Source organism: Cheilinus undulatus, linkage group 12 (assembly GCF_018320785.1).
Source record: "Cheilinus undulatus linkage group 12, ASM1832078v1, whole genome shotgun sequence".
Taxonomy (NCBI): domain Eukaryota; kingdom Metazoa; phylum Chordata; class Actinopteri; order Labriformes; family Labridae; genus Cheilinus; species Cheilinus undulatus.
Window position 1 is genome coordinate 44,493,491 of NC_054876.1, and position 8,721 is coordinate 44,502,211.

Genomic DNA, 8,721 nt, shown 5'->3' on the forward strand with positions numbered 1-8,721 from the left:
CACTACTGTGCTAGGCTATTTTTGCTATGTTTGACACATTTTTCCCCTTTTTGATACTTCAACCCAATTTTCGCCACTCTTTATAACCCCTTTAAAAAACCACTTGCATGTTTTATCCCCTTTGTGCCACTCTTTTATCAATTTTTGCCACTTTTTAACCTATTTTCATTACTTTTCACTTTTTGTTTTGCTAATTTTGACCTATCTTTGATACTTCTTTTCCCTTTTTTTTCCTCTTTTACCAAAATCTTCCCCATTTTAACCTCTTCACCACTTTTCCTGCCATTTTTTGTCCCTTTGTACCACACTGCAACCCATTTTGCCACTCGTCACCCATTTTTAACAACATTTCTGCCAACTTTAACCCTTAAAAAAAAAAACAAAACTGATAATGGCTGGCAAGTAAATTTCTATAAAGAATCAGATGTTAAGTCATTCTAAAACTATGCCAATATTAATCATTTTGGGGCAGATTTATCAACTACAGACATTTAAAGCCAAGAATATCTTCTTTTACTCCTTTTCTGAATTTAATGATCTCCTGGGGGCTGGACAGGAAGCTTTGGGGGGCCTGGTACGGCCCCCGGCCGCCAGTTGAACATCAGTGCTCTACACCATCTGAACATAAAATGAAACGTTAAAACAGTAATGGCTCCCATTTTTAAATAACCACTCAGCACAGGTTATTCTGTGGATCTTTCAGGAGCATCCGTACACATTCACACACCACTGAAGCAGCAGCAGGAGCCATTCAGGCTTCACTGTCTCGCCCAGGGAAAATCAATGTGTGACTTAAGGAGCTGGGGATAGAACCCTCAATGTTTGGGCTGAAGGACGACCAGCTCTCCCTGCTGAGCACTAAAATGTCTCATCAGGAATAAAGATTTTCATCTCAATAATTAGTGTTCATGATTTCACTGTTCTGTTCAAAACACGTCCACTTTCAGAGAAGTGCTTTCTCACATGGTAGTTCATGCTAAGAGCCTTAATTCAGTGGTTAGATCAGGGGTGTCAAACTCAAGGCCCGGGGGCCAAATTCGGCCCATGGAACGGTTATATCTGGTCTGCAAGACCATATCATATTTGTATACTACCTGGCCCACCAGTATGAGGTCTGCAGATTTCCTCCAGTATAAAAAATGTAAACTTAACCTTGATGATTTAAAATTCCCTTGTTGAGGCAAAAAAAAAGGCTGAAAAAGTACAAATAAGTCATTATTTTGGATTTTAACTCATATTTGGACATTTTCAACCCCTAACTTTGTCTTTTTAATCCCATAATTTGACCTTTTAAACTCACAATTTAAAATTTTAAGTCATATTTTGACCTTTAAACTTATGATTTCAACTTTCTACCCTTATATTTGTTCTTTAAAACATTATTTTTCAATTTAAATATCGTGTTCTGACCTTTGGAACTAATAATTTGGACTTTCTATCTCAGATTTTGAAACTTTAAATGTATTCTTTTGACTTTTTTGGATTTCCAAATGATTTATCATCAGTGCTGATTTTTTTTGCATATTTTATTACTGGTGAAAATGGGGTCGACAGTTTAAGGTTGTGTTGACCCTGGTAGGCTCTCAGGTTAGACCTGATTGAGTTTGACACCCCTGGGTTAGATATACTTTACTAATCAGACTCCTTAGATCACATTAAAGCGAGTCAGAAATAGACTGAAACGCCCACATACATTTTTTGCCTGTCTAGCTAACTAATAATAGATTAGAATATTCTTTATTCAGTGTCTGAAGATTTCTCCATTTTACCTCAGTTTGAGAAACCTTTTATGTGTCTTAACAGTCCTTCACGGGGTCTGAATGAAGGAAATGATTGGGTGAGGGGGTTTCTTCACTGAACACTTACCCACTCAGGGCACAAGTATCCTGTGTTTACAGTAAACTTCACATAACTCTTCATTCCCATGTTCCAACACCATCCCTTGTAAAGACCTGTCATGTCCACTAGAGGGCAGCATGGGACATACTTTGAAACGGAGCTTTGGGGGCTTCCGTGTAAAAAAAAAAAAGAAAAAAAGTCCTGACTTGTGCTTTAAACTTTTCTTTGACTGTGTAAATTGGACACTTTTTAAAACCTGCTTTGTGTTTTTTATTGTTTTATTTCTTTTTAAATAAATGAATGAACATTAAAGTAGCTATGGCTATATTTAATGCACAAAATAACATTGTTTGGAGGAGATATTGTAAAAAAAAAACAAAAACAAAAACAAACAAACAAAAAAACCCTCATTCCCATGTGGTTTCATGATGTAGTGGTCATACATGCAGAACGCCCTGTGTTTGATTCCCAGTACATCCTCTGATTCAGAGTCAGTCCTGTTGCAGGTTCCTTCTGCACAATCATGAAATAAAAATCATGCAATTATGTGGCATCGGTTCTCTCATTTTGAAAATGATAAAAGAAAATGAATGCCTTTCTTTAGCATGTAAAAGGCAAAAACATACTGAAAAACAAATAGACAAAGTCACTTATAAACCTTAAGGCAAGTCTAGGTGAGCCGTGGAACTTTGTATCATTTTGGCTTAATCTTTGGCAGGAAAAGGTTTAAAACTTAGAGCTCTGGAGCTACTCTGAATGGGATCATTGTACCGTCACCATTGCTATTAACTATTTGTGACTGTTTCATGTAAAAAAAAACAGGCGATTTTGAGTCATTTTATTTTTCATGCATAGAAAACATTGATTTAAAAAACACAGTAATAGTGGTCCAAGAAAGTGGCGTTAGAGTGTAATGGCCTCTCTGCTTCACATGCAGACGGTCCTGGGTTCAGATCCTGAGAAAAAGAAGACAAAATCATCTCATAGTGATTTATCTGCTTGTTATATAAAGTTTTGCCACTTATTTTCTCCACTGTGATGTTTATAAGAGCACCACTGTTATATCACTACTGTTGCTTAGTGCAGGGTGTCAAACTCAGTCACAGCAGGGGCTGGATTCTGGATTCAGGACTAACCTGAGGGCCTAACAGGGTCACCTTTTTAACCAGAAACTGTCAACCTTGCTTCACCAGTAATAAAATATGAAAAAAAAACTTGAGCAGTGATGATAAATGAGTCTGACATTTAAAAAGTTAAGAAGATAATTTTAAAGGCTCAAACGTGAGAAAAGTAAATTTATTAGTTCAAAAAGGTCAAAACATGAAATTAAAAAACAATGTTTTTTCAATGGCAAATATATTAGAAAGACATCAAAATCATGAGCTTAAAAGGTCGAAATATGAAATAAAATTTGTAATCATGAAATTAAAAGTCAAATTATGATCAAAATTTAAAATTGTGAGTCTAAAAGGTCCAACTATGGGATTATGGAGTCAAAGTTTGGAGTTTAAAATATGAGGTAAAATACAAATAATTGGTTAAAAAGGTCAAAATATCACTTAGAAATTAGAATTATGAATCTTAAAGTTTAAAATAATATATGAGAAGTCGAATTTATGAGTTGAAATGCTCAAACTATGAGATTAAAAGTCAAAATCCTAAATTTAAGTTTAGTGAGTCAACAAGGATATCTTAAATCATCAAGGATGCGTTTACATTTTAATACTTGAGGAGATCTGCAGACCTCAGACTGATGGGCCAGTTATAACAGAAATAGGAGATCATCTTGGGGTCCGGATTTGGCCTCCAGGCCTTGAGTTTGACACCTGTGGCTTAGTGCATCATATGTTTGCATACTAAATACAAGTTATATTTTGATAAGAATAATTTTCCTTCATTAAATCTTTTCTAGACAGATGTAGTTAGATAGAACATGGTGAGGATGGGCAGAAATGTGGTTTCATGGTGTAGTGGTCATCACGTCTGCTTTACACGCAGAAGGTCCTGGGTTCAATCCCCAGTGAAACCAGTACTTTAGAGTCAAAACAGTGATTTCATGTGACTGAAAGCAATTACAAAAGATTTCTATGGTTCTGGAAATTGCTCATGTCAGTGGTGACTGACTGAAATAAATGGTCACTAAAGTAAAATCAGAAGATGTTATTATGGAGGACGATTAAAAGTCAGAATTCTGACTTTTTCTTCACTCAAGTAAAAGGAAAAAAATTGTCTCAAATTTTTTTTCAGTGGCCCTAATCCTCTTCCTTAAATTGTAAATAATGCTAGCTCATTGAACCTCTAAGTGGCATATTCAAACAAGTGGATCCATAAGTCATTTAAACCATCTACTGAGATACTTCCTCCTATACTTTAGAGACCTTAGCAAATTAACAATTCAAACGCCCCAGGTGCTTTTAGTGTGAAATCCCGCTTCAACTACATAGAGATACAGTAGGTACTCCTAGGTTTACAGTTTTTTCCAATTGCTAAAACACAATTTTGCAAACTAGGCTGGTTTTAATCAAAATACTTAACACAATTCACAAAACCACACACCCAAACTGCAAAATACCTCATATATCCTGCAAAATGAGGCACTGCAACCAAAACTACATATAGCATTATCAAAATCAAACTTTTGCACCAAATGGCACACACTTCATTCACATCACCAGATTTTTGTCTAACCAACTACACACTGTTGGGCATAATGAAAAGCACTCTCATCTTTAGTATGCTTTGCCATAATACTAAAAAAAAGTTCAAACTGTAGAAAATTCTTCAGCTTGTTCACATGCACAGAAATATTTGCAGATAAACACACACGCTGTTGAAACATTTATTTTTCTAATTTTCACCAAACAAGTCTGTGCAACTTATGCACAGCAGGCATATTTACATTGGAGTGAACAAAAATATGCTCCCAAGAAGCAGTAACTTAAAAAATAAATTGCAGTAAAAATGTGCAGAAAAAAAAAAAAAAAAAAAAAAAAAATATATATATATATATATATAAAAAAGAGGCAAGAAAAGTTACACCCACATCGATTTCATCACATGCCTCTTCCATAGCCTGCACAAGCCAACTGAGGTTGCTCTGATTTCATTTGAAAGTTGTTGTCTTCTTTGGCCATGAACTCCTCTACCAGCTCTACCCCTACCTCTCACTCTTCCTCACCCTCCTTCTTCCTCTTCCTCTCTCTGCAACGTCTTCCATTGTTGTAAAAAAAAAGGTGCTCACCTGTAGTCTTTTTATAGTGCTTACTTCCTGATTGAAGTGCTAACAATTAACCACTGAGGTGTTCAGCCAGGTGACACATATATTGGCAAATTAAGCTCATGTAGTGTCATTTTGAATGGCAGTGTTTGGGAATGGCAAACATGTGACTTTATGTCAGATTGTTGTGCTCAGTGCATTTAAAAAGTGCCATTTTGAATTGCAAAATGTGTGTAAAGCAGAAAATGTGTTTAGAGTTTTGGAGACTTGAGAAGAGGTTTTGCTCTCTGTGTGTCAGTTTAAATAACTGTGCTATGCATGTCATTTTAGTGTGTTAGCAACTGGAAAAAACTGTAATGAGGCTAAAGCAAAGAGTGTTGAACAAAAGCAGGGCTGTTTTTGTTAGAATATGTACAGTAGACAACAGTAAAGCTTGAAATGGTGAGTTAACTGACTTCAAATCTATGTTCGTTTGTACAGTTTTCTGTCTTGGCTGGATCTTGAACTGATGAGAATCACAAGAATCTTGTTGTTTTCTGTAAGAATTATCAGACTACCTGATCTACTGTGCTCATCTCTGCTAATGTGCTTCTGTTGTCAGAATAAACGGGGCGCTCATGTCACAAGAGAAAGTTTCCGCCCAGTTCAACACAAGAGAAAATACACAACACCTATAAATGTGACTTTAACTCTTAGTAACCGTCAGAGTCAAAGCTAAACTTACACACAGAGACAGGATCAGATATGTGGGGGGAAGTTTTCACACTCTGATGAAGTTTTAGTGAAGTGTCTGTCACACCAGAGAGACCCGGACCAACAACGAACGCCCACGCCGGTCTCCTCTCCCAGACTCTGTGTGAGTGTCTCTTCCTGTTGTTTTAGATTCCTCTTCACTCCCCCACTGCTGCCAATCCCTGATCTCTGACCTGTGCTGAACCCAGCTGTCAGCTGTCCTGGACCACATGAGACCCCTCTCTCTTTCTCTCTTCATCAACTTGTTTTATGTGTCTCAATTTCGTTCCCTCTCTATCTTTTTTTGTTAACAGCAATGTGAAGATGTTCAGCAGTGATTTATTTGGTTTTGCTCCAGTGTCTCCTGAAAGTTTTTATCTAACTGTAGATACTCAAAAACCTATGCAGGAGAAGATCTAACCTGATAAAAACACTGAGAGTGTAATCTGTATGATATGTGTTCAGAGTTTTAGCTCAGTGAGCAGAGGTCCTCAGCTCTTTTTACCCTGGGTTTTGTCTCTCAGGCTGTCTTATCTCAGTGATGGTGGTTGGGGCCGTGTATGACTGGAACTGAACATCTAGAGCAGCGATACTCAACGTGTGGCTATCAAGCCACATGTGGCTCTTTCATGATTATTTGTGGCTCTTTTTTGTCTTAATTTGAAATATTATTCCCCAGAAAACCTTAGAAAAGGGAAGCTTTGACCTCAGAGATAAATCACATTAATCGGTTTGTTTCCCAGACTTATATAGAAGGCTTTAATTGTCAAACTTAATTGTCTCATTTTTGTCCTTTTTCATCATTTTTTTTTGCCACTTTTCACCTAATTAAGCTACCTTTGCCATTATATACCACTTTTTTCTTTTTTTGGCCACTTTAATCCCATTTTTGCCCTTTTTCACTTTTTTTTTGCCACTTTTAACCCATTACATTAAATACCACTTATTTTCTCTTTTGCACATTTTTGCAACTTCTTGAAGCCACTTTTATACCATTTTTGTGCTTTTTCACAATTTTTTGCCCATTTAAGCTACATTTTGTTATCAAATACAACTTTTTTCCTACTTTTTTGCCAATATTTAACACTTTTCCCAAATTTTTGCCACTTTTATACCATTTTTGCAACTTTTCACCACCTAGTTTTGCCACTTTTTGCCCATTTAAGCTACCTTTTGCCATTAAATACCACTTTGTTCCAACTGTTTTGCCCATTTTTGCCACTTCGTTTTGTCACTTTTTCTCGATTTTGCAACATTTATCCTGTTTTTGCCCCTTTTCACCATTTTTGGCCACTTCTTGCCCATTTTAGCTGCCCTTTGCCATTAAATACATCTTATTTCCTCTTTGGTTGCACATTTTTTAACTTCTTTTAGCCACTTTTATCCAACCTTTGCCCTTTTTCACAATTTTTTCCCATTTAAGCTACATTTTGCCATTAAATACTCATTTTTCCCTTTTTTTTGGGTCTATTTTTGCCACATCTGTTGGACACTTTTTCCCTCATTTTTGCCCCTTAAATCCTGTTTTTGCCCTTTTTAGCCATTTTTGCCACTTTTTGCGTATTTAAGCTACCTTTTGCCATAAAATACCACTTGTTTCATCTTTTTTTTGCACATTTTTGCAACTTCTTTTAGCCACGTTATCCCATTTTTGCCCTTTTTTCGAAATTCCACATTTTTTTGCCCATTTAAGCTACCTTTTGGTATTAAATACCACTTTTTTCCTATTTTTGGCCCATTTTTGTCATTTCTCTTTGTCACTTTTTAAAAATTTTAGCCAATTTTATCCTATTTTTGCCCTTTTCACTTTTTTTTTGCCACTTTTTGTACATTTAAGCTGCCTTTTGCCATTAAATACTACATGTTTCCTATTTTTGGCCTTATTTTGCCACTTGACTGCTTTCTGTCCATTTTAGTCACTTCTCGCTCATTTTTTTTTTGCCACTTTTGGACTCTTTTTGCCACCTTTAACTTATTTTTATTGCTACTTCAAGCCATTTTTGCCACTTTTAACCACTTAGATTGTGGCTCTTGCAAAGATATTTTTCAACAGTTTGGCTCTTTGGCTAAGCAGGGTTGAGTAACACTGATCTAAAGACACCATTCAGACTGTTACCCTAAAATATCAGCGGATTTTGTTAGAGTAATATTTTCAATCAGGCCTCCAGGGTAGAACTATAATAGGAAGCGTTTGTCTCCCTCTTGTGGCAGTGAGGATAATTACATCTCCTTGCATCTATTGCATGTGTAAACTGTTATCATTTCCCCCAGACACTGAGCTTAGTTTCTTTTACCTAACCCTCAGAACAGTGTTAAGCAAATATGTTTTTATTAGACAATGTTTCCACAAATGTTGGGACATGATGGAAATCCTTAAAAAGGAAATAAGAATGTAATGTTTTTTAAACACTAAAACACCATACTTGATATTAATTTTAAAATTATACAGTGTGCATTTGAAAATTAATCTTAACAAAAATACAAAATAAAATAGAATAAATGAATGTCACACAGCACTGGCAGCTCTCATTTTCAATACAAAGCCAATGTAGTCCAGTGTTTGCAGTGCACAGCATCCTGAGCGGGGAAATGTCTTCTGCATCAGCTGTTTCTGTCACTTTTGTCACTGTGGCTCTCACTTGAAAACTTGGGACAGTGCTGTGCTCGTCAGTGTCACTTCACTCTTACCGGCCAATCAAACTCGGGAAGGGCGGGACTTTTGATGACGGCCGAAGGGAAAGTGATCAAACGTGTCTTTTTTAAGGGTAATTTTCAAATCTACAGCTGCTGTGCATGCAAGAACACAATACCTTTACATTTTTTCCAAGTTTCCAGCAGTGAACATAAAAAAGTACGGATACTTTTACTTGGATAAAGTAAAATATTAAGCACACAGAGCTAACAACATTACAAGAGAAACAGAAGTCAGCTTT

At 36.2% G+C, this 8,721-nt stretch overlaps 1 non-coding gene across 1 annotated transcript; it reads left to right on the plus strand.

The window, feature by feature from the left end:
• Positions 1-3,795: 3,795 nt before the first annotated feature.
• On the plus strand, positions 3,796-3,868 carry trnav-uac. Its single transcript has one exon. It is a non-coding gene; the product is annotated as a tRNA-Val (tRNA).
• Positions 3,869-8,721: the final 4,853 nt, after the last annotated feature.